At 37.3% G+C, this 25,811-nt stretch overlaps 1 protein-coding gene across 2 annotated transcripts in view; it reads right to left on the bottom strand.

The window, feature by feature from the left end:
• The window catches only part of Cdh12 (cadherin 12), a 1,210,919-nt gene that overhangs the window by 529,176 nt on the left and 655,932 nt on the right, over positions 1-25,811 (bottom strand). Inside the window, exon 3 of one of the 2 annotated variants that reach the window (XM_087621288.1) lies at positions 11,076-11,221. The gene's annotated coding sequence lies outside the window, so the exon portion shown is untranslated. 2 annotated transcript variants of the gene reach the window in all.

Raw genomic sequence — 25,811 nt, 5'->3', positions numbered from 1 at the left:
TTTAATTTAACCTTTTTCTTTTCAATATCTTCAAAGTAAATATTCATTAAACACATGTTTATTCTGTCCATAGTGCCATTACTAAATGCAATGCTATTGCAAGTTTGGAAATTCAAACTAAGCATACTTTATAAACATGAAGAACAGATCATATCTCACAGCTCACTAAAGGGAAATTTCTGCTATTTTCTATACATTTATTTTTGCAAATGAATCATAGCTAAGGCCTGAAAATTTTAATGAATACTAAGCTGTACATACTTTGCAAATGTACATAGTTACCTAGATATTAAACTCCCTTCTATTTGTGTGAGTTTTAGGACATTGCCAGACTTAGATGAGTAAATTCTTGACTTTTAGAAATTCTATGTTCTATGCCTCTATCACCTAAACAGCACCGCCTGCTCTGTGCAGGAAATAATTTATTTATACAGTGAACTCAAGGCTGATATTGAAGACCTTTAGTTTTTACTATCATAATAACAGATTAGAAAAAAATCTGTCTTTAATTCTGGAATTTCCTCTTGAAGAAGCAGATTGGAGGATCCTGAATGTGAGAAGTAAGTACCCTATTTCTCAGCTACATTCCCAGCTCTGATATTTCTTCTTGAAATAAGAAATTGTACAGTATATTTCAATGCATACAATACCAAGAGTTAAGAATCTAATTTACTACAAACTTGTACTATTATTTGGATATGGATTTAACATATGAATTGTGTCCTCTGAGGGCCCATTCCTGAAAATATAATTCCAAACAATAGGGTCCTAAGATTATAGAAACTCCATGCAAATGCTGATTACTATTAGGTAAGTCATGGGGATCTAGCATGATTGAAAACTGGTGACTTTATTCAGAGATATGGAGGGAACAAAGGTACCACATATCTATGTGCTCTTTATAGCTTCAGGGTCTGGGAGCTTGATGGTAGAAACCAGAACTGCACACTCAAACTGGTTCATTTAGAAATGCAACTGCAAACTTCTTTTTCTTAGCGGTATTAGTAATAGAAATTAGACTAATATACTTGTCAAAGTTAATTTCTTGAAGAAGACAACAAGAGGAGAGGCACTGAAATTCAAATTTGGCTGAACTGAGAGGGGATAGAGCAAATATTCTCAATAAACTCAGACTGCTCTGAAGTCAGCTCGAAGCGATGGAGCTGGGTGTCATATGAATCTCAGTTCTAGTTCTAGAACCTAGATCTAGAATCCAGAAACATCTAGAGTATTAGAATGTAGTGAACTAGTGTATATTTGAAACTCCTACTATGGAGGAAATGATGAAACAGGTGGACCAAATCACCAGAGCTCAGGAGTTCAAAACCAGACCTATGAGAGAGAGAGGGACAGAAAGACATAGAGACAGGGAGCGAAAGAGACACAGAGATAGAGAGACAAAGACAGAATAGACACACACAGATAGATAGATAGATAGATAGATAGATAGATAGATAGATAGATAGAGATAGATAGATAGATAGATAGATAGACAGAGAAAGAGAGACAGAGAGAGAAAGAGAAAGAGAGAGATGGATAGAGAGACAGAGAGAGACAGAGATAGAGAGAATGTGTCACACCGAGACAAACAGGTGCATAGACACACAGACACAAAGACACAAACAGATAAACAGAAATAGCAAATTATTCAGAATAGAGAAGATAAAGAGGCTGGATAAAGCTTCCGGAGTCCGTAGGCTTTCTTGTGAAAGAAGCAGTGCCCCCTATTCATTGCTGTGATAACTGTGTAATTCCATTCCTTAGACCCATCTAAGGTAACTGAATGGCTGTTAACATAAACTTTATATGATTTTTAAGAAGCACAGCATCTTAGAGTACAGGGTCTTCCTAGTAATGGTGGAAACCTTTCCAAGGCTTCCACCAGATCTATATTCCACAGATCATAGAATGAACCAACTTGCTAAACAAAACGTTTTAAATTTTCTGCATCTCTTCATAGAAAATCATTGCATTTTCTGAGCAAGATGCCACTGCCAAGACAAGGAAAACCAAAGACAGGAAAGAGAAGATGTATCCACTGAGCCACAAGTGGTAGCACCCATGAGCAGTCCCGGAAAGCAAAGTGAGACAGACAGGGAAGGAAGTAGTCATGGCTTTCTATCTTAAAACTGGGATTTTAAGATAGGTGGATAACATAAGCTATCAGCTTGAAGTACATCTTACTATTTTAATGGAATCCAGATGACACTTTTATCACTCTATGCAAAAGAATTTTGTGTGCTTATATCTGAACAGGACTCCACATTTATATTCTTCCAAATGGCAGCATATTTTATGCAGCTTTTCTCTCTGAGAAGTTAAAAAAAAATAACAGCATCCTGGAAGGAACAAATTTCCTGATGTCAAGGAATACCTCTCAGCTGACCCACACAATAAAACAAAAACAAAAAACAAAACAAAATCTGTGAGATATCAAACTAGCTTGCATTTTTTGCCTCTCATGAGCTATTACCCTTTTATGTTGATAATATGTTCCTCCTTAGACAGGAGTCAAAACATTTATCTTTGCATTATGCTCTGCTCTGCTTTTCAGATGTTTGCCTTTAGGGGCACTGATAAAACACACACACACACACATACACAAAGCCATTATTTTTGTGGGCCTGCATTAAAAATCACATCTCTGCCTGACAAGCTATTTAAAATGTCATTTGTGCCTTGTGAACGCTTTTAGAAAAATCCAGAGACCTAGACCCAGGTGACCCAAACTGTGTTTCTGCAAGAATTGCAATTTCCTTTTGAGGATGATTCCAAGGAAGATTGCTCCTAAATATCTGTGAGAGGAATTCGTTCCACAATTAATGTTGTTGTTTGCTATATATTGATTTCTATAACATTTCACCTCATGCCATGCAAAAGACAAGTAATAAAACACACTTTAATTATAGTAATATTAAATGTAATGCTATCATTTTTCCCTAAGCCTAGAAGGTCAACAGGCATCTAAAAGCAAGCTTTGTTTCCAGTTATGAGTTCACAAGTACATCCAGTTTCTATTGCTTGTCCCACCAATTTAATTTTTCTAAAGATTATAAATGCTAAGAATAAGAACGAACATAATTGTATGACACTAAATATTGTCTAGTTATGAAATAAGCCACAAAGTGGAACTTTTAAAGATAGTGGATTTGTACTTTAAAATATTCATGTTCATTGATTTCAAACGGATGGGAAACGTTATTATCACACTGATAGGAACCAATTGGAATAAGTGATTCAGGATTTTATTGCTGTGGACACTATGACCAAGACAACTCTTATTAAGACAATGCTACACCTCCAAATTGTGCCACTCCCTGTCTAGGCATACTCAAACTACCACAGTGACCTTTATTTGATGTGTGTGAATAATTTCTATTGCTTATTTAAAGACAAGATTACATAATCCATAAGGTAGCTGCAATGTTTCAAATTTAGGACACAGATTTCTGTTATAAACTGGTTGAAGTTTTGAAATAGTCTAACTCTTATCAGATTTGAAATTGTTGACATTGACTAGAGAGGACATGAGGGCTTAATGTATTTTCTTAAATAGCAGCAATTAAAATGTCAAAACAAAAGGAACAGATATTGTCATATGAATAAATTACTTCATTTTAGAGAAGAAACCCAGTTAATATTTGAACCAGTATTTTTGTATTTGTCTCTGGGAACATGGATTCCACCGCTTCTCCATCAAAACACTGTGATCTCACCATGAGTAAACCCTATGATGGCTTCTGTAACTCACATAGAACAGGTATAAAATCTACTGCAAAAACATACAAAAGTGTCAAACTAATCTGTTTTAATCACTAAGGGTCTTATATTAATAAAATATAAAAGTAATATGACAAATAAAATGAAATCTTTGAGTTAAAAACAAAGACACTGACTATACCTGAGCCAGAGTCTGATGAAGATTAGGTTAGAGAGGAAGGAGTAACCATCAATGCTGGCATACAGGGAATTTCAAGAAGTTTAGCTTCTAAAGGAGAAGACAAGTCACACTGGAAGTTTTAATAGAAGGAGGAAGGTTACATATTTATATTTGTAATTATAGTCATCAATTCCCTGGAAATACTGCGCATGCTTTTGTGGAGGACAGGATTACAGTAAGGTGACCATACAGCACATGGCAGATGAGGGTGACATGGGATATGGAGAGGTAGGGTTATGAAACTGTGTGGGGAGGATTTGTAAAGCAGAATGGAGCACCTTGGTGTTTACTAGATACACAGGTATGAGTAGTGCTAAAAGAAAGTGTGCTGGCTGTATTTATAACTTGGCTTACTCTGCAGCGTACAGTCTGTGTTGTTCAGTCCCCACTGAAAAGGTAACAGAAAAGGTAGGCAAATTAGGACATGAAATAAAAAGATGAGTCAACCTTTCCAGTTCTCAACCTGCCTCCTTTCTGCTTCTTACAGTCCTCATTCCTTCCTTAAAAAATAACAAGATAGAGTAGAATCTTTTGGCATTGACACTTCATCTGTAGTCAAGAGTATGACTCATTCTTCCCTAAGCAAATAGATACATGGGAGAAACCATTAACATGCAGTATTTAGTAAATATGAGATAAAACTTAGGATGAAAAGAGAATGTCACAGCTTATATGAAATAATCAGAAAACGTCGGAGCAGAAATAAGCTCACATATGTAATATCAGAGGCAATAATGGCAACAAGGCAGAATTACATAGGAGCTTTACAACACCTCACTGGGTTTTCTTCATTCACAGTTTCTCATGACTTCTTAGTGATAAGAAGAGTTCCTTTCTAAACCCGATCAATCTGCGACCTAGGAATGTTTGGACAATCACACGATAGTCAAAGGAAGAATTTGTTTGTCACAACCATAAAGTGAAGAAAAGCCACATGCCTCTCCAGAGAGGTGGTTAGAAGAGCAGTATCTTGGATGGGCATGGTGCCTTAGAAGATTTTTTTATTGGGAAACTTGCAGATCTAAGGATCTGAGTTTGGACCATGGAGCATACTTGGTAAATGGAAAGAATAACTTTATGCAAGGTTATGTTTTTTACCACCATAACTACCTTGTGACATGTGAATACTCACACAAACATACGTAAATACATATGCATACTTGTGCATACATGCATACACACAGACACAAATAAATTAGTGTAATAAAATTTTGGAACAAAAAATAATTATCAGAAACTATGACACAGAAATCCAAAAACATGAGAAGTTTCATTCCTTCTTGTATTTTAATGAAAGCGGAAATCATCATCTCTATAACTGCATATTGGAGAATAATTATAATCCCAACCACTAGGGTTATATCTCTATGTACTCTGAATTATCATGTTTATAATCTTTGCTTCTTGAGTTTTTTCTCAACCTACTGAATTATTAAAACTGTATGGACACTAAAGAATCTGCTACTGTAAGTCACTACATGTTTCTACACAGACAATGATAAGGATGTGTGGCTTTTAATATGGAAAAAAATGTATGGCATTGCTGAAAATGCATTTCCATAATTGAAACTTTTGCATAGATTAGTAAAGAGACAGAATCCAACAAGGAATACCTTGGTCAGAATTTACAGTGCAAATATATAAATCCTATAAAAGAACACGAATATGTTTGTAGATATTAGATTCTACTTTAACAACAGATGACATATTTTTCCAATATAGTCCATCTATATTCATTATAAGGATAACCAGAAAATTTATTCAATATGAATTCTTCCCATTTGAACAAGGACTCATTCTGAACCAAGGATTCAGCCTTACAGTTTTTGAGCATAGTCTATGCTTATGCTTCATTATACAGAAAAGAAAAGCTAGTGATCCATGCACTGTGATATAACTCTACTTTGATGGTTGCTGTATTTTTTTTAATGCTGTAATCCAGTCAGGTGTTGAATAACAACAGTCCAAAAGGGACTACATGTGTTAAGGCTGTAACTTCTTTTAGTGCTCCAAAAAGAATCAAAACAAAGGATTCAACGGCTATTTTAGTCCTTTGTCTAAAATAGAAAGCTTTCTCTAAATCGAGTCTCAGATTACACTCCTTTAAGACTCATTCACTCACTAGTGGAAATCCAATGAAAGAAATTGTATTTTCTTAAAACGCAAAGGTTCTTCTGTAAATACAGTCTACAGAACCAGATTGAGGAGATTGTGTCCACATTTTTATTACTGCCAGGACATAACAATAATTGCTCCTAGACAAGAAAAGTGAAAGATAGCAACACTTCTCCTTCACAGTAATATTTTCAGAATACTTGACAGAAAATGAGTGAGTTAGACAAATTATCTCCTTTATGTGTCACAACAAATCTATAGGAGAGATACTATAATTATAACCATTTTAAAGAACATCAAAACAGCCCTTAGCTGCTTTAAATGGTTTGTTCAAGGGCACAGAGCAAGTGCATATCCTCAGAGGGGTCAAGATTTCATCCAGGTTACATGCAGACCATGTGCCTATGGTGCTATATTATATTGTCCTATCTATTAGTTACAAGGGTGATAGTTATACAAGTTATTAAGTCAATTCAAAAAGGTTTACCTAGCTTGAATTGGTGAATTTACACTACTAAAAAAATGGGAAAATTTGGAAAGTGTCTCAATATTTTTTGGCTTGTCTAGCATAACACATATGACCCCAGAGACTCACTGCCCCTCCTCAAAAACACACTCTTTTCTTCTTGTATTAGCCTTTACGGTAAACCAGAAATTCTATCTTTTTCAAGGGTGAAAGGTGATATTTTTTCCTTCTTAACTATCTTATACATGCATCTTACATATTTCTCCAGACTGCCATCTTTGTTCTTCTCAAATTTAGCTCAAGCCCATCAGATCATAAAAAACAACAAAGCACTTTCTGTTTAAAGTCAATAATTCAGATATTCTGTACTTTCACTAAAAGCACCTTTTGTCTCCTGGTTTTCATGTAAGACCAAGGTAGTCAGGAACCACTCTTTAAATGACTGTGAGACTTCTATAATTTGATAGAAGTATCTATGATTTCTACATGTATTCTAGCATCTTATTTTTCTGCCAAACAAGTCCCTACTGACAACACTCACACTTTAGGTATAACAGAAATTAGTAGCTTTATTAATTTTTAAAAGATTTATTTATTATATATCAGTATGCTGTAGCTGTCTTCAGACACACCAGAAGAGGACACTGAATCCCATTACAGATGGTTGTGAGCCACCATGTGGTTGCTGGGAATTGAACTCAGGTCTTCTGGAAGAGCAGTCAGTGCTCTTAACCACTGAGCCATCTCTCCAGCCACCATTAATTTTTTGACCTGTTACATAAATGTATGATGGTTTATTTTTCAGTTAATAAAACCAAGATTATTAACATCCTGCTGGTTGGTATGGCTTATTTGTATGTGTGTGTGTGTGTGTGTGTGTGTGTGTATGTGTGTGTGTGTGTGTGTGTGTGTGTGTGTACTATATACATATATTCTTGATTGTGTTTCTAAATGTTGCTGAACCTTGTGAAATATTTACTACAATCTGTCATATTTTATTTTTTAAACTTTTTCTTTTAAATACGGGTTGCCTTAGTATATGTATGAGTAGAATATTCGTGCAGTTACTTGTGAATGTCAAAAGAAGGAATGTAATCCACTGGAACTTGAGTTATAAAGTGTGTGAGCCATTTGACACAGATGCTGGTTAATAAATCTTTTTTTTTGTTTATTTGATTGTTTGTTTGTTTCTTTGTTTATTTTGAAAGAGTAGTTACTGCTTCTGAGCCATGCTTCCAGACTCTATACCCTAATTTTCAGTTTCCAACAAAAAACTTAACAAAGATACTACCAAATGTTTTAGTCATACTATTTAACTTGGCATTATCATGTAGCACAATCTTGGGTTTAGATATGAATCATATTGATATTTTATCATATTAATTTTATCTCATCTCTCTCCTTCCTCATCATAAGATTGGAGGTACCTTTTGTATAGAAATACAGATATTGCTGAAATATAGACACTGTTTCTTTTATGAGAATATTTACAAAAGTTTATAAATAGCAAATAAACTTTGGTAAATTTAACCCTATTTGCTGTCATCTTTGCTTGAGTTAACTTCTCAAATTCATTTCCAAATAATATTCTATATTGTCTAATATTATAGTTTTCTTTGGCATGAATATGATTTCCTCTTATCATCTTTTTAATCCCAGTTTCTTAAAAGGAATTTTGGATTTAGATCAGTGTGTGTGTGTGTGTGTGTGTGTGTGTGTGTGTGTGCGTGTGTGTGTGTATGTGTATGTGTTTATAAGAGGGAGAGAAAAGGTTGGGGATTTAGCTCAGTGGTAGAGCGCTTGCCTAGGAAGTGCAAGGCCCTGGGTTCGGTCCCCAGCTCCGGAAAAAAAAAAAAGAACCAAAAAAAAAAAAAAAAGAAAAGAGGGAGAGAAAAGTGTCTGTGTGTATGTATGCATATGTTGTGGGTATGTAAGAGATTGAAGTGTGTGTGTGTGTGTGTGTGTGCGTGTGTGTGTGTGTGTACATATGTGTGAGTGTATCTAAGATGTGTGTGTGTGTGTGTGTTTGTGTGTGTGTGTTGGGATTAGAAACTAGGGATTCACACACGCTAGGCAGATGCTCTACCGCTAAGATTTAATGCAAGTCTAAATTTCATAAAGATTTAACAACTTTTACTTTTAGAAAGTGTTTTATTCAATATAAATTCTATGTAAGGTTGATATTACCATGAGTTTGGTAATTTATAGGCAAATTCTATAGCCTATAAAATGCTTTCTGATATAGATGGAATAAATTGCAATCAAGTGAATGAAAATTGAGAATCCCAAAGCTCCTAGATGTATAGTCACAGGTGGCCATAATATAATAAGTTATAGATAAGTAAAACATAAATGGTACTTAAAATAAATACTTCCTAGCCTACCTTTTAATTTACTTGTGTGTGTGTGTGTGTGTGTGTGTGTGTGTGTGTGTGGTGTATTTGCAGGAAACTTTTCTCTCATCAAACCATTTGGGCTATGGGAATTAAACTCAGTTCCTCAGCCTTGGTGGCAAACACTTTTATCTGCTGACTCATCTTGAGAACATGAACTACTAATTTGCAATGGCTCACAAGAGATTCTCCATTCCCTCATATGTTTTCATAATGAAAACAAGAAAATAGCAACAGCAATATTAAAAGTCCTTCGGAAATATTCATGTGAATTGGGACATCAGTTGTTTACATGTTTACACATAAATACATTAGGACACGCAATTTGTATCCTTTGATGGCCATACACTTAACTGATCAGAATGTCCAATAAATGTTCATTGAGTTTGAAGTTACCATGCGTTTGAACTGAGTGCATAGAGTAGTCTAAGATACAGACCTGCTGCTAGTGACAAGATGATTTAATATTAAATAGGCTTGTGCTTTTTACCTCTTTACCCAGTTTGCTTGATAACATGGAAAGAATATAGCTACCCCTCATAGTCACTTCTAGGCATACAGTTCTCCTCAATTAATTTTAAATCTTGGAGATGTCACCCTCTCCCAGAGAAGAGTTAGACATCACAGTATAATGGAAATAGCAAATATTTTCAGACTTTGACTGAAACACAACTAGCAAGAACTTAAGCCTACAGTACTTTTACAAGTATTGTGCCCCTGTGGAGGATGCAATGGCACCAGCATTGACCGGAATAGCTCCCATGAGAATTGCAGAAGGATAGAGAATTAATATAAACAGTGTTCTGACATTTTTATGACTGTCCAGCTCAAAGTACCTGTGGGAGGAAACTGGAGTCAACATCTGAGAAATGTAAGTGTTCACTTTAAAGACATATCTGGGCTGCCATAACAAATAATACACCCCAAAACAGGTACATGTTTTATTTGTTCTTTAATGATTCAGGTTAGTTATTAAAATTAGGTATGAAAACTATTATAACAGCACCAAACTGTACTTTATATAGCATCTTTAATTCTTTTAAGATAATTTTATAGTAACTGACCCACATAATAACAAGGTACATAGGCACTGTTTTCACATCTCCAGAGTGGTAATCAATATATCCTCTGTGAATTTCGTGATCAAAGTATTCGATTATCCTTATCATATTTACCATAGTCTGCAAGCAATACATTAGTGTATATTGACATGAATAAATTAAATGAGAAAGGAAAAAGCTTACCTAATTAAATTAACTTTGGAAAAAGTTTTATCATGATCTTTCCAAATCCTTTCCACAAATAAAAGAAAAAGGGCACAGAAGAAATAACATTAATTATTTTATTAAAAGTGGGTGTATAATTGCCCTAAACTATGTGTGACCTGTTAACCTAACCTCAATTAACTATGGGTGGAGTGCAAAAATAACTTCAGAAATGATATACCTAAAAGTCAAGATTCAACATAGTACCTTGATTTACCTTCCTAAAAACAAGCATTTCAGAAAGCAGGATTTTCTTTCTATTCAAAAATCTATCTCCTAAGAGAATCCTATCTACATTGTATAATGACTATACATTATGTCAATAGAATAAATAATTAATCTTTTAGCTCATTTCTCTGAAAAGCGTTTACTGTAATAAAGTTTACCCCTTAAATGTACACTTTTAAACTCTCTGAGACTTAGTCCCTCATCCGTTCTCCTAAAGGCAATGCAGGGATATTGCTAGAGACGTGCACAGGATCTCAGAGATTATTTGTAAATTTCTTTGCCTCCAATTTAACTTAGGAGCTTTTAGAATCCAATTTTATCTTTGACATCAAGGAATAACTTCAAGCAAAATCAAGTTACCTTGACACCCTGCAGATTTTTAATCGTTTATTAGAGAAGCAAAAATGAAGGCGCACCCCCCCCCCACACACACACACATATCCTTTTATTTTTCTTCGGTGAAAAGAGAACTATTAGATTTGATAAGGACTCCTCTGAAATGCCATTATCCCCAAATTCAGGCTCCCGTCCAGGACACTTGCTTGTAAAACTAAGCCTTTCCCTGCCTTAGATAGCCACTTACTGCAGTGCAGAATGTCAGCGCAGACAGTAAGAACTTTCTGTGCAGATTCCGCGCGATGCAGCCAGTCAGGCGCAGCAGCACTTACCTTAATTGAAATACTCTCGGTGATCAAGTGAGAAATCCTTTAGATCAACCATAAACGGGTGAGGAGATCGAAGTTTTCAATCAACACCCACAGAGTGGCAGCGTGCTCTTCTCCTTTGCCTCTGTTTATGCCAAGCTCCTCGCTGTCTGAAGGGAGAAAAAGATCAGCTGAAATCCTTGGAGATTCCCAGTGAGTAAACGAGGACTGAGCGATGTTTTCTAGCGGGAGTTTCTCTGTGAGCTTGTACTGTTTGCAGTCTCCCTAACTGCTGTGATGGATGCCTGTCAGGTCCCTGGAGTCAGGCGGTATTCATTGACCTGATTAGCAAGCAACGCTCCCTGCGTGCAGGCAAAGCATGTGGAGAGGCTGTGGGTCTCCTGGGAATCAGAAAAGGAACGGAACTCACTTGAGAAACTGGTCTTTTCCAGGCTCATGGATAAACTACAACTATGACTATAATTTATAGGCTGATTAGACACAGTGTTAGCCATCGCAGGACTTCAGCAAATCTGCTTTCTCCAACCAATGTTGCAAGATGCATTCGTGTTAGATATAAGGTGCAATGAGACAATTACTAGACTGATCGGGCTGATTTGTAAGCCAAGCCTAAAGCTGAAACATGTTTAAAGCAATGTGATAAAAGAGATAGCTGCATTTGCCTTTGCCCCTAGCCTGCTACATATATCAACCTTTGTCTAACTAAAATGACTTTAAAGGTTTATTACAGCCCTCCAGAGGGCAACTCTCTGACTTGTAAAAAGACAGGATTCATACTAAACAAGCATATCTGGCAGTTTCATGCAGGCACAAGCTTATAATCCAATGCATGCAAGACAGAGATCTGCTCCAGTACTTTTTTCAAATAGCATTTTAAATTAGTATCACACTTTGAAAAAAAAGGTTCATGTGGTTACCTAGAGTAACAGAAGAGTCCATCACACCTAACAGAGACATCTTTTCTATTAAATGCTGATTGGAAGAAAGAAACCGAAAAATGGCATTCCTATCCAAAGGAATAAGGATGAAGCAACTGTTTATATGGAATGACTAACCTATCATTCCATACCTGCTGATCCTCCTCATCCCTCCTCCTCCCTTTCTCCCACTTCTCGATATCCCCCACTCTCCCACATCCAAAATTACTAGGTTCCAGAAGAGATCTAAGGCCCTGGAAAAGGTCACAGAACTGAATGTGGAAGCCCCAAACGGTTAATTTTTGACAGCTCTCACTTTTGCAGGAGAAAATTATGCAAATAGCATAAAAAGAACAGATGAAAAAAGTCATTTGCATGTCTTGAGGGTGAGAAAATTCTCATTGCCGGAAAGGAAACTGACGACTGTCCTCTCACAATAATACTGTGTGACATATTCAGCATGCCTTTTCCATGTAGGTCGCAACTGGGACATGTGCCATCCCCTGGTGTGTGTGTGTGTGTGTGTGTGTGTGTGTGTGTGTGTGTGTGTGTTACATACATAGAAAGATGGATAGATAGATAGATAGACAGACAGACAGACAGACAGACAGACAGAGGTAGCTCTCCTTTTGTATTATGGTAATAGTAGTAATCATATGTAGATGAGAAAACTCCCAAATCCATATAACCAAATGTCCCAAACATAGACAATAGGGCATCTGCTTGCCTGTACACACCAAATAAACTTTCCTTTCTGATTTGTCTCCTTAATAGACTAACTCTGTGGTCAAACTTCTTGCTGAAAGAAAACTCAAGGGTGTAACTGAATTGCTGTGGATAGGGCTGTGTTCCTTTTGGGAGGAAACAAATTTCTAGGGAGAGGTCCCAGAAGTTGAGGCTCCTCTAGCCTCCTGTGAAGAGGTCTGGTGCTCCCTCAGCTGGTGGAGGGTGAGAGCTGAAGGTGAAAAGACTTGATCGATTCACTTCAGAAGGAAACAACTTTTGCTACTCTTAAGCAGGAAGCACATTATCCAATTATAGCCAGGCAGTGGAGAGCTCCAGCAGAAATGAGGCTCCTTAAATCGAAATTAATGCTCCCTGCTCATAAATAGCAAGCAGGAACTAGGACTGCTAACTTCTCCACAGCATCCCAGCCTGGCTTTAACAGGGCACTTACAAGTGATACGTGGTTACACTTCATGGCTCTGATGTGTAAATTGTTCATGCAGTCACAGTACTCTCAAACTGTATTGTTCCTAGTCGCATTCTGTGATCTTTCAATTAAATGGTGGCCTCTTTAAAAAAAGAAAAAAATCTTTTTTTAAAGACTTAACACCATTCTTATTTCCCTGAACCCTGTCTGCCAGCAATTATCATTAAAAAGGAAAGCAGGTATATAATAAGAAACTAGCATTGTACCAGTGAAGAATGTTTAGCTGAATACTCTAACACCTATGATCCTTGTGCATACAAAGACTCTCCATTTACAAAGTAAGACCTTTTGCTAACCCATTCTTACAGTCAGAGTGTCTTTAGTGTATGTGAACCTTTTCCAGATATTGTAACTCCGAGACTAACAAGGCTATTTTATGGGGAGAATAGGAAAGGTGTGAGCTGTGTGGCAGCATTAGTTCCTGCTTCAATACTCGCCTGATCTTTAGACCCTTCAGCTGATCTTGTGGATGAAATATCAAGCCTTACCCTGCTATCTACACTTTACTCTCTTTTAATTGCTTTGAAACAAGTCATGTATGGAGTGTTTAGTGGTAAGAGAACAACTTTTAGAAGTCAATTCTCCAGGATCCCCTTTGGGGGGAACTAGAGGAAGGATTTAAAGAGCTGAAGGGGCTCGAGACCCCATATGTACAACAATGCCAACCAACCAGAACTTCCAGGGACTAAACCACTACCGAAACACTATACATGGACTGACCCAGGGCTCCAACTGCATATGTAGCAGCTAATAGCCTTGTTGGGGCACCCGTGGAAGAGGAAACCTTTGGTCCTGCCAAGGTTGGACCCGTAGTGCAGGGGAATGTCAGGGGGTGGTGATAAAGAGGGTGGATGGTGGGGCATCCGTATTGGGGAGGGGGAGGGGATGGGGGCTTATGGACAGGAAACAGGAAAGGGAATAGGATTTGAAATGTAAATAAAGAAATATATCTAATAAAAAATAAAATTTCAAAAAAAAAAGAGAAAAAGAAAGAAAAAATTAGAAGTCTGTTCTCTCCTTCCATCATGTGGATTCTGGGGAATCTAAGTCAGATTATACGTGGCCACAAATACCTTTACCACTGAGCCATTTTGCTGAGCCTCTCTTAATTATTTTGTGAATTAAAGCTCAGAGAATATAAACAAACTGAACAGTGCCCAAGAGTCAGTATAGATATAAAACAGAATTAGAAAAGTTAACTAACTATAAAAACCGAATGAAAATTTATAAAATTTCGAGTTTAAAAAACAAGAGGAAATACATGCTTTCAATGTGATCAGGAAATTACTTTGGCAATTTTGTTATATGTTTTGTAACTGAAAAAAACATTTAACCGCGAGGGGTTGTTTTTATATATTAGGATATAAGTTATTTCAAAATAAAATTTAAAAGCAATGTAGCCTAAAAATAAGCTCCATCTCAAATTTCCAAAATTTAGTTTAGGTTTTAATTCAGGAGCATCTTGGTAAACAAACAAACCAACCACCTAAGGCTCAGGTAACATCGCAGGGGAGGGAACCAAACAACAGCGGCTAGAATAATGAAACAGTGAAATAGTGTCTTCAAGATATTATTGGAGGAAGGTATACCAAACAAATTGCAAGCACATGGCTGCCTGAACAAGACCTGAACCACACAATAGACATGCCAATGTATGTGGAGGAATTTCACCCCTAGATGGAGAGCTATATGACATTAAACACCTTTCCCAGGGATAAACCTCTTAATTCGTTAATTGGTTACCCAATGCTAAGTGGTCAGACCTCAAAACAATAGTAAAAGCAACACAAAATGGACCGAGAAGTGTGTGTTTGTCTGTCTATGCCTGTGAATATATCTGTATATGTAAAACTAATAATTAAAGAATAATAGACCATGATTTGAGAAGCAGGTGGAGGGATCCAGGAGGGAATGGTGGGACAGAGGCTGAGGAACTGTATTGATACTCTAACAAAAAACAGTGAAGAACTAAAAGGCACTATCATTTTCTTGACTCATTTGCATTCTTACACGTAGTCATTACTTTTAATAGAAAAGTATTTCGGGGTTGGGGATTTGGCTCAGTGGTAGAGCTCTTGCCTTGGAAGCGCAAGGTCCTGGGTTCGGTCCCCAGCCCCCCAAAAAAGAAAAAAAAAAGAAAAAAAGAGAAAAGTATTTCAAACATGATTCCTCCTGTGTGCATAAACTAGGCAAAATTTAGGATGACTTATACTGTTTAACTTCTTCAAAATACAAACGTAGTAATAGCATATATGAGAAGGGATGCAGAGCAAAAAAATAATAATTTCTAGATTGTTTAAGCTGTATCTAGAAGTTTAATCTAAACCTGATTTAAATATAACCATTTCATCTTTCTTTGAAATTACTACACATATTCATAAGATTTTAGAGAAATGTTGTGACCACAGTTTTTAAATATGTCTGATAAAAAATTCTGTCTATAAAGAAATGATCGCTCAAATTAATTCAGTCTTTAAACTTTGCCAGTAAGTTTCTTCCCCATTATCACATTTCATTCTTACAGGAATCTCATGAAATAGGCTACCTTTAGTATTTTTTATCATATTTCCATGACAGGAAAATGAGAAGTAAAAAGGGCAACCACTTGTCCTTTGGACTTTGGTATTTGATGAGAAACCCAATGGTCTTCTTTTCAAGGAAGTGTTTTTGCTTCCCACTGTCTAGTAAATATAGTCATCTGAATCATGTTGAAGGAAAAGAGGCACCAAATAGGTATATACATTCAGCTATTCTTTTTTCCTTTTATTTAGATTTGTCCCCAAAAGTAAATTCAATGACCATCATTTAATGCAAGGAAAATCATCCTGAGCCAATGGGTAAGTTTCACTTGATATGTTCTGGAATTTTTACTTTGACTTCTAACATGTATTGCCTGATATTGGACATTTTTTTTATTTTACTTAAAGGAAAGATTTATTGATTTGTTTTATGTATGTGAGGACACTGTTACTGTCTTAGGACACACCTGAAGAGGGCATCTGATCTCATTACAGATGTCTGTGAGCCCCCATGTAGTTTCTAGGAATTGAACTCAGGACCTCTAGAGGAGCAGTCAGTGCTTTTAACTACTGAGCCATGTCTCCAGCCCCCAATAATGGTTGTTTTTATTTATATCTGCAATATGATTCAATAATTTTCCAAGTGTTGGTTTCAAGTGTTGGTTATATTAAACTTAAGTTTCCTATGGTACTTCCTTTTAAATGTTTGTGGCTTCAGTAATCAGTAGGATTAAACCCCAGAGCTACAGCGCTGTTTTAAATATGAAAAGCCAACAAATGTACTAACAATGGATCATGTAGAACCAGCAACAAGCGTATCCTATCGCACATGTATTCTGATTACTAACAGGTTCTCACAAGTTACAGCAATTTCTGCTTCAGTCTAAATTACAGAGGCTGAATAGCTATATTTACTAAGTTTTAAGGGCTATTTTTCCACATTATTGAAGCTACTTTTCCTTCTGTACACTCAAGAAATTCAGAAATGATAAAATTGTAGCAGAGGAAAAACCCACTGAATATGCTCTCAGAAGTATTGGACTACAGGCAGAATTTTTCCACTAACAGGCTTTATAACCTTCAGACATTTAATAAGCTTACAGTTAGTATTTTCAATTGGAAAATGTGATGAAATTAAAATATATTATCTTTAAGTTTTCAGCCATCTCCAAAATACATTACCCGACTAATAATTTGTGATATCCTTTCTACCTCCTGCAGAAATAATCAGGCAGTCAAGAACAAAAGGTTATATGCAAACACACATTTTTCTCCACTCTCACCTTTCCATGCCCCTCAAAATTTAATTGTTTTATGCTATAAATAACATAACAAGCATAATTTGCTTTCATAGTTCAAAGTAATTTATGAATCAACTGTGAGTTGTGGATTTCATGTTTTACACAGAGTAAGTGAAAAAATCAAGATTATGAGTATTCTTTAACAATTTTTAAGCAACTACAACATTTTTCTTTAAAAGATTTAGTTGGCTTTGTCTGACGCAACAAATTCTTAGTTGAAGTTTTCCACATTTATTGTTACAGTAAAAAAAAAAACCTGAAGACATTTTGATTAAAGTGAGTAACAGTTAATTTAAAATGGACACAAATATAAAGACTACTGAGTGTAGTGAGTGTAGTTTAAACTGTCTTAAAATTCACGCTAAAATAGTAAGAGTATTAATAATTAAAAGAAATATGGTTTTTCAGAGATACCTTTTATTGGCAGCTTGAACCTTTCTTGTTATCTCATAGTTATTATATGTTGTATTTTTATATATACTTATTAACTCTATATAAAATGAAAAATGAATACTTGGTTATAATATATAATTTTGATTATATTCAGATCCAGTGAACATCGTGAAGACTTTAAATATATTACTACAAAGTAGTAACATACACAATTATCTTGTATAATAAAAAATCAGCAATCAGCTCTACATTAGAATACGTGCATGTACAGTATTGCTTTCAAAACAGAAGTTTATCCTTTGTACTGGCTGGTTTTGTGTGTCAAGTTGGCACAAGCTGGAGTTATCACGCAGAAAGGTGCCACCATGGAGGAAATGCCTTCATGAGATCTAGCTGTAAGGCATTTTCTCAATTAGTGATCAAAAGGGGGAGAGCCTAATGTAGGGGATGCCATCCCTGGACCAGTAGTCCTGGGGTCTATAAGAAAGCACACAGAGCAAGCCAGGAGAAGCAAGCTAGTAAGCAGCACCCCTCCATAGCCTTTGCATCAACTCCTGCCTCCGGTTTCCTGTTCTGTGTGACTTCTTGTCTTGATTTCCTTTGGTGATCAACAGTAATGTGGAAGTGCAAGCTGAATTAAACCTTTTCCTCCCCAACTTTTCATTGTCAATATGTTTCTGTGCTGGAATATAAACCCTGACTAAGACACCCTTTTATTTTTCAGGCAGACGGACTCTTTTGGAATATGTAAAAACACAGAAAATGTTGACTTATGTAGCTGCTTGTATCATGAATGCTAGTTATGAACCCCCAAAAACTTTTTGTACAAAAAGTCTGAATGTATCTTCTGGGACCCTATCCCCAGTCGGTAAATAAAGATGCCAACAGCCAATAGCTAGTAAGGGCAGACTGAGGCTGAAGTTTAGAATATCTGGGATTCAGGACAGAGAAGGGAAAAGGGAGAACCATCATGCTGGGTGAATGTGAAATAGAGAGGTATAGTCCCCATGTGAAGGAGCCGGGAGAGCGGCCCAGAGGGCTGCCTAATTGGGTCTAGAGCAGTGGAGATTGAACACAGAATCAGTAAGTTACAACTCAGGATTAACATCATGGAGGTTAGGCAGTGGCTCTGCTACTGCGCTGTTTCAAGCATATTAAAATATAAAGATTGTGTATGTGTCTTCAGGAACATAAACCATTACCCTGGGTTGCAACCCTGACCAGGTTTTATTAATTACGACATTAGTACTACAGACTCAAATGTGGAAAGATATCTAAGTTTAAATATGATAAACAGTACCTGAGATTTCTGTTTGCTGACTTAAGAAGCCTAGAGTGCCAATATGTCTTCATTTAAATGATCTGCTTCCTCTTTTAAAAAAAAATCAGCTTAATAATCTTGGTTTTAAATTCCTCACTCCCATTATATGCCTATCACATTCACTGATCACAGGTGGTATTACCAAGTCTCAGTAAAAATGTGAAACAACCAGCGCTCTTATGTGGAGAACAAGAAAATGGCACAATTAGGTTGAAACTATAATTTGGTAATTTCTTAAGGAGTTAAGCTTGTGATTAATGTGTGATGTAGTGACCCCTCTCCTGAAGTCATCCTTCCAAACAAAAGGAAGCATGCATCTATAACACACTTCTACATACAATTGTTTGAAGATTCATTAGAGATTCCTAAACTAAACATGGTCCACATAACCTTCAAGAGAGGACGACATGACCTGTGTTACTTTCCAAGACTGGAATACTTCTCCAGAATCTGACACATGAGGAAACTGAGTTCATGCTTGGAAACTGGACTATCATCTGGTAAAGCTATTCAGGAGAAGTCAGGAGTAAATATTCCTAAAATCTACTATATTTATGTAAAATTCAAGACTATGAATTTATACATACTCCATAATGATAGACAGTGGGTGATCAAATTCATGGTCACTAGGATAGCATGGCAGATAAAAAGGTATATAGAAATCTTTCCAGATGATAGAAATTATCAATATATCACTTATGGAGGTGGCTGTAAAGATGTAAAATTCTCTTAAAATATATGTAATTTATTACTTAAATGTATATACATCTTACTTGAAAATAATTCCTGCCAATAAATAAGGAAAACTGTTATTTCTTCCTATTCCAACATTAATAAGGTGTCACAGTTAAAATATTTAAAACTTTATGTTGCCTATAATAACCTAAACAATTTACGTATCTTTATTCAACTTTCTTTTATAATTTTAACATGCGCAGGCTTGTCCCCTTGCTAGGGCAGCTGTAAGATAATGAGGTGATCCGGCGCCCTCCTGCAACACAGCAGTACTGCACATGCACGGGTTTTGCACCTGGCATTAGTCTGGCCAAGGTGGTACCATGCTGATGAGGCGATTCCTGCTCCGCCAATCCTTGGAGGACAAGTAGCAGGGGTGATGGTGGGGTGATACATGCTCCGCCAATCCCTGAAGGACAATTAGCATAGCCTCAGCCTGTTGTGTATATAAGGCGAGCGCTTTTGCCACTCGAGGTCCCCGTATCAGCAATGAAGGTGGTCCTGGAATAAAGGCTGTTGAGAAGAATCTGACCATGTTGCATCTTCCTTGCCGGCCGAGGTGGGCACGACAATTTTGCATTAATTTTTGTGTGTGATGAATATCATGTCCATAATAATCTAAAACAATTTACATGTATGTCTTCATTCAACCTTATTTTTCTAATTGTATTTTTTAAAATTTTCATTTATGTTTGTGTGTGTGTGTGTGTGTGTGTGTGTGTGTGTGTGTGTGTGTGTGTGCATGTGCACGCCTATGTGTGCATGTACAAATGTAAGTGCAGTTGCCAAGGACACAAGAGGAGGTGTCAGACCCCTGGAGCTATGGTTCCAGCCAGCGGTGAGATGCCAGATGTAGTCTGGGATCCAAACTCTGATCCTAATATAAAAACAACAAATTACCTTAAACACTGAAAGCATCTCTCTGGACCTAATCATTTCCTATTTTGTAAAGAAACCCCTATGGAGTAAGGAATAAAATCACCTGCTTTGTATTTCTAATGGTTTCTCAAATTGTACAAAGCATTTTACATTCAATCACAGTTTAAGACAACTTTAAAGTTAATGTCCTGGTACCTATCCAGATAATAGTTTAGTAAAATTTTATATAGGGGAATAAATGCCATCTTAGTTTAAAATATAAGGGCTGTGAAGTGCTTAATGACCTCCTGATACATATATCATTGTCCATTTGTTTTTAGCTTTTTACACCTTGTACTGAAATATCACCCTGGCATATCTTCAGCATCTAATCTACAGTCAGTGATATTATATTATAGAAAAACAAATGTGCTTCTTGTGGCTCTAACTGGATTTGACAGACTGGAAGATTAAAATACCTTGTGTAGCATCATACAATTGATCTAGTTATAGATAGACCATAAAAAGATATGTCTTGTTATTATTTACTTGTTTATAAAATGCGTTACTGAGACATTTTGATGATGCTTTTAACGACTACATGCAATGGTTCGTCCCCCACACATATATACACACTGTAATGCCCTGTTCCTTCTGTCAACGGTTTCTTTCTCACACTTCACAAAAGTAAATAACTTTCTGCTGCACCATAGGAAATATCATTTATCAGCATCATTGACACTACTCTCCTTATTAAAATAATTTAACTCTCTACAATTATGTGAAGTTGCACGTTTCTCACATGTATCCCAGGATTCCTCGAAGACCCTAAAATACACTTTCACAGATACGCAGAGATAATAGAACAGAGCTGAAGACAACACGATTTTGATGGTTTATTTCCCAACACCGAAGGAATGCAACAGAATGGTACCTGGAAATACTGCATCTTTAGCCTAGTTGTTAAATTCTGATTTGACTCAGTTTCTTTTATCGATAGTGTATGATAAAATATGGTTAAATAACATAACAGTAATGAATGATTCCCATAAGAGATTCAAAGCTCTGAAGAAGCTTTGAATTTAAAAAATGGTGAGGACTTATTAGATTTTTGACTACAATATTTATGTTAGGTCATTCAGTGGGTAGAATGCTGCTCAAGCCTGATGACCTTAGTTTGATCCCTAAAATCCAGGGTATAAGAAAAGAAATAGCAACAGTTGTTCTCTGGTTTCTGCATGAATGCCATGGCAAACGCATACCTACACACACACGCACACACACACACACACACAAATATTAATAATAATAAATAATGCATGAATAAATTACAGGCACTATGCACTGTGTCTACATCTGACTCTTGCAGCTGCTTTTGGGATTTTCGAGGCAGTCATGATAGGTCCCTTTTTGTAAGCACACCATAGCCTCAGTAAGTGTCAGAACTTGGAGCCTGCCCTTGATCTGGATCCCAATTTGGGCCTGTCACTGGACCACCTTTTCCTCAGGCTCCTCTCCATTTCCATCTGTCGTAGTCAGGGTTTCTATTCCTGCACAAACATCATGACCAAGAAGCCAGTTGGGGAGTAAAGGGTTTATTCAGTTTACTTCCACATTGCTGTGCCATCACTAAAGGAAGTCAGGACTGGAACACAAGCAGGTAAGGAAGCAGAAGCTGATGCAGAGGCCTTGGAGGGATGTTTCCTACTCTCTTGCTTCTCCTGGCTTGCTCATCTTGCTTTCTTATAGAACCCAAGACCACCAGCCCAGGGACAGCACCCCCCCATAATGGGCTGGGTCTTCCCACCTTGACCACTAGTTGAGAAAATGCCTTGCAGCTGGTTCTCATGAAGGCATTTCCACAACTGAGGCTTCTTTTCTGCGATAACTCCAGCTGTGTCAAGTTGACACCCAAAACTAGCCAGTATACCATCCCTGCATTTCTTTCTGACAGGAAGAATTAAGGGTCAGAGTTTTGACTGTGGGATGGCAACCCCATCCATCACTTGATGGCCCTGTCTTTCTACTGGAGGTGGGCCCTATGAGTTTCCTCTCCACACTGTAGTGCATTTCATCCAAGATCAGTCCCTTTGAGGCCTGAGAGTCTCTCATCTCCCAGATCTCTGGTACATTCTAGAGGTTCCCCATACTTCCTGTCTCCTGAGGTTGCCTGTTTCCATTCTTTCTGCTGCTCCTCCAGGCTTCAGTCCTCTTCCCCCCATCCAATACCTGATCTTGTTTCCTTCTTCCTCTCCCTGTCCTCTCACACCCAGGCCTTTCCCTTCTTCCCCACCTCTGGTGATGCTTTCTTGTCCCTCCCAAGTGGATAGAGGCATCCTCCCTTGGGCCCCTTGGCTTAATATTTTTGAGTTCTGTGGACTGTATCCTGGGTATTCTATAATTTTTTGCAAGTCTTATAATGACAACATTTAATTGGGACTGGCTTACAGGTTCAGAGGCTCAGTCCATTATTATCAAGGTGGGAGCATGGAAGCATCCAGGCAAACATGGTATATCTTCATCAGAAGGAAGCCAGGAACCTCTATCTGTCTATTTGTCTGTCTGTCTGTCTGTCTATCCATCTATCATCCTAGCCATTTTCAGGAGTTGGAGGAATCATGTAACTTTGATTATAGGTAGGTTCAAGGCTGACTTTTAAAAAGATCACTGAAGAACAAGACTTAATTCAGATAAAATAACTAAGTGTCAGCTTTTAGACTGAGAGCCTACTCCCTTTGTTCTGTATAAGTAGGCAATAAATCAGGGCCTAGTAAGCCCAAAAGCAGTTAATTCAAGAAATCTTCTCTGGAAAAATATCTGGATATGCAAGGAATGTTGACATATAATATTTCTTCTTACAATCACAGATAAACAGAGCTCTCACCCCTCATCAGGAATAAAAAATTCACTTTGTACTATGTAGACATGATTTGAATAAACCACAACTACTCAAAATTTATAGAACAAGTAATTTCATAGTATCCAGTGATACCTGACACATCACCAACATAGCTACTAAACCTTGTTCACAAGGTGAAGTGGAAAGAAAAGTCATAGGTACAGTCAATCTGATCTAAGACTTCATAATCTAGAAAAGCAAAGGACTTACAATCCTGAAGTGACAACAGCATGGCTGTCTGAGAAAAACTAGAATAAGTATGGCAGAAAATAGGCATGCTATCAAAATAGGGTATCATCTTGTAGATCCCCAACTTTAGACAACAAACTTCAGGCTGTTGCAGTAGTGAGTTAATAGTCCCTGAACTCCTCTCAGACAGTACCTGCCTCTGCTACCACACAATAAAAATGCTCTGGACTTGCAAATGAAATACACGAACATGGCCTTATGTTTAATATACCATAAACAACTCAAAGGTTGGGCCATACTTGCCACCCTAGACCCAGCTAGGGAAGTGGCCTCTGACTCTTACAGGACTGGATTGTAGGGAGCTGTGATGTGCTGCGCCTCAAAGATGGCGCTGGTTTCTGCCTTCCACCCTCTGATGGTGAGCGCTCCTTGTAGTAAACAAGTCCTTATTTGGCTATGCTTGCCTGGCCCACTAGGTTCCGCATAGTGGCATAGTGACAGCCTGTGTGCATGACCCACGTGGCATGTTGGGGTTGGTTGGCGTTGGGTACTTAAGCTGATGTAGGGCGTTCCCCGGCGTAGAAGAAGATTGTATCAAGGTTCCTGAATAAACTGCTTGAAGAAGATCTCCTCTGGTCGTGTCTTCCTTGATGGTTGAGGTTGGTCACGACACTGGATGCTTTCTCTCCTGTTCGTTCAAGTCTGATGTCTCTTCATCCCTGTCACAATGATTGAACAAAACTCCTTCTTTCTTGCTCCACTGATTGCCTGGGAAAGCTAAAGTGTCTCCTCTGTCTTGCTGCCCAGCTATTGGCCTCTGGCAGCATTATTTCCCAATCAGAGCCACTGGGGACAGGGACAGTCAGAGACTCACACACAGACCTGTGAATTCTCATGTGATTTTTGGTAGCTGAATAGCACAAATAACATCAATCTACAAAAGCAGGCAACTGAGAAATAGGATAAATTTTCTTTCCCAGGAAAGGGCACATCAATTGGTTAATCAATTCTATATGCTCAACCATGAGAACTTATACATACAAGTAACATAGGAGCTAAACAGGTTATATTTTATATATATATATATATATATATATATATATATATATATATATATATACATACACACAAATTAAAGAAAGGAGGCCATGAATTTGAAAGAAAGCAAGAGTGTACATTGGAGGATGAAAAGGAAGGAGAGAATGTAATTTTATTTTCATTCAAGCAAATTAAAGTTATATATAAGAATCAGGTTAGATAGAAACTTTCAACTATTACATCAGTATACGTGTGGTAGTTCTTGGATGTTTTACATAGTTATAGGAAGAAAATGCTCATTATGGGTATAGCTCTGCAGAAAATGAACACTGATGAGTAACAAAACTGAGTGTGTCATATATTCCAATAGGTCTGAAATAAAATATATATATAACTAATAAATGCTCTCTTTTATCTAATTCTGTTCTAAACCTCAACATGATTCCTTCCATGCAAGAAGTATAGATCAGGGAAGGTGGAAAAGAACAGAGAAAATATTGCACTCAAGCCTGTATGGGTTAATAACAATGGTTTCTTCAAAGCCCAACTGCTGTACAGTAATTGGTAATTTCCTGTGGGATTACAACTCATTTTACATGTTCCCTATTTTTCCATTATTGGTGCATGGCAATAGAGTGTAAAATAAATAGATATCATTATGCATGAAGCAAAAGTGTCAATAATTGACACAAGTGGTGAAGGTATTTAAAGCTGCCAGTGAGACAGCCAGTACCTACTCTAAGAACAAAACCAACACGAAGTAGGCATTGAAAGACTGAAGGAATGGCCATCCGGAGACTGCCCCACCTGGGGATCCAGCTCATATACAGCCACCAAACCTAGACAATATTGCTGATGTCAATAAGTGCATGCTGATAGGAGACTGATATAGCTGTCATCTAAGGGGCTCTACCAGAGCATGACAAATACAGAGGCAAATGATATCAGCCAATCACAGAACTGAAAACAGGGTCCCCAATGGAGGAGTTAGAGAGTGGATCAAAGGAGCAGAAGAGGTTTGTAACCCCATAAGAACAACAATACCAACCAACCAGAGCTCCCAGGGACTAAACTACCATCCAAGAATACACATGGACAGACCCATGGCTCCAGCTGCATATGTAGCAGAGGATGGCCTTGTTGGGCACCAATGGAAAAGGCCCTTGGTCCTGCCAAGGTTGGAACCCCCAGGTAGGGGAATGTCAAGGCAGTGAGGCAGGAGGGGGTGGGTGGATGGGTGTGGGAACACCCTCATAGAAGAAGGAGGATGGGGAATAAGGTGGGGTTTTAAGGATGGGAAACCTGGAAAGGGGATAACATTTGAAATGTAAATAAAAAAATCTAATAAAAAAATCA

The sequence above is a fragment of the Rattus norvegicus genome, chromosome 2 (assembly GCF_021556685.1).
Source record: "Rattus norvegicus strain SHRSP/BbbUtx chromosome 2, alternate assembly SHRSP_T2T, whole genome shotgun sequence".
NCBI classification, from domain to species: Eukaryota; Metazoa; Chordata; class Mammalia; order Rodentia; family Muridae; genus Rattus; species Rattus norvegicus.
This window is presented reverse-complemented; position numbering and strand designations above follow the sequence as displayed.